Here is a 1,360-nt window from a genome sequence, read left to right as displayed (position 1 = left end):
GAGAGAGACAGAGAGAGAGACAGAGTGGGAGAGAGAGAGAGAGAGAGACAGAGAGACAGAGAGAGACAGAGGGAGAGAGACAGAGAGAGAGGGAGAGCGAGAGAGACAGAGACAGAAGGAGAGCGAGAGGAAGAGAGAGAGAGAGACAATCAGTGGGAATGGTCACACAGTGATTCTGACTAACCGTACTCTTGCCCGGGATGTAGGTATCTCTGGGTAAGGCTGATGCCCGTCCCTCACTGTCCTTTGGACTTGGTGGGCGTGGCCCCTTCAGAGGGAGTCAACCTATGGCTGGGAGGGGGTCTGGAGTCACGTGTAGGCCCAGAGTGGGTAAGGACGGCAGATATACCCCTCCCGAATGGATCAGGAGGGAACCCGAGGGGTGATTTACCCATAATCGATGGCATGGCGAGGGTGGTCACCGCCACTCTGACTGTGGGCGGGAGTTTATATATCAAATTTAAATTCCACAAGTGGACGAGCCGAGATTTGAACCCGTGTCCCCAGTGACTTAGTCTGGGCCTCTGAAGGGATGCCATTGCCAAGTGCCCTCCCCTGGGTAGTGTTGTAGAACAGAGGGACCTTGGCGTACAAGAATATGTAAGTTGGCATCACATGTAGACCAAGAGGTTAAGAAGGCCTTTAGCACCCTTGTCTCTATTGCTCAGACCTTGGAGTACAGGGGTTGGGACGTCTGGTTGAGGTTATACAGGACATTGGCAAGGAATCTTCTGGAATACTGTGTCCCCTTCTGGTCTTCCCCCTTACAGGGAGGATATTATCAAACTGGAAGGGGGCTCAGAACAGTTTGACCAGGATGTTCCCGGGAATGGGAGGTTTGAGTTATTGGGAGAGGCTGGGATTTTCTTTCACTGGAGTGGAGGATCTGGGAAAAGTTTACTGAGTGGCACAGAGAGCATCAATGATAGGTGTCTTTTTCCATAGGATGGGGGATTTCAAGACACGTTTTGTAGGGGGAAAGGAAAGAGATTTGAAAATGACAGGGTTACAGGGATGGGGCAGCCGGGGGGGGGTGGTTGGGTCTGGGTGGGATGCTCTTCGGAGGGTCAGTGTGGACTCGTTGGGCCGAACGGCTGTTTCCACACTGTAGGGATTCGATGATCCTGCGATGACATGAGGGACAAATGTTTTACACAGAGGGTGGGTAGTGTGTGTGTGGAGTGAACTTGCTGAGGAAGTGGTGTAGTGGACAGTGAAGAGGGTTACCTCAGATTACAACAGGATCTGGACCAGATGGGCCAATGGGCTGAGAAGTGGCAGATGGAGTTTAATTCAGATAAATGCGAGGTGCTGCATTTTGGGAAAGCAAATCTTAGCAGGACTTATACACTTAATGGTA

The 1,360-nt window shown here is 51.5% G+C and overlaps 1 protein-coding gene across 1 annotated transcript in view; it reads right to left on the bottom strand.

The window, feature by feature from the left end:
* tnk1 (tyrosine kinase, non-receptor, 1) overlaps positions 1-1,360 on the bottom strand; it is a 12,450-nt gene that overhangs the window by 8,544 nt on the left and 2,546 nt on the right. The gene's annotated exons all lie outside the window — the stretch shown is intronic.

The sequence above is a fragment of the Chiloscyllium plagiosum genome, unplaced genomic scaffold, assembly GCF_004010195.1.
Source record: "Chiloscyllium plagiosum isolate BGI_BamShark_2017 unplaced genomic scaffold, ASM401019v2 scaf_3624, whole genome shotgun sequence".
Taxonomy (NCBI): domain Eukaryota; kingdom Metazoa; phylum Chordata; class Chondrichthyes; order Orectolobiformes; family Hemiscylliidae; genus Chiloscyllium; species Chiloscyllium plagiosum.
This window is presented reverse-complemented; position numbering and strand designations above follow the sequence as displayed.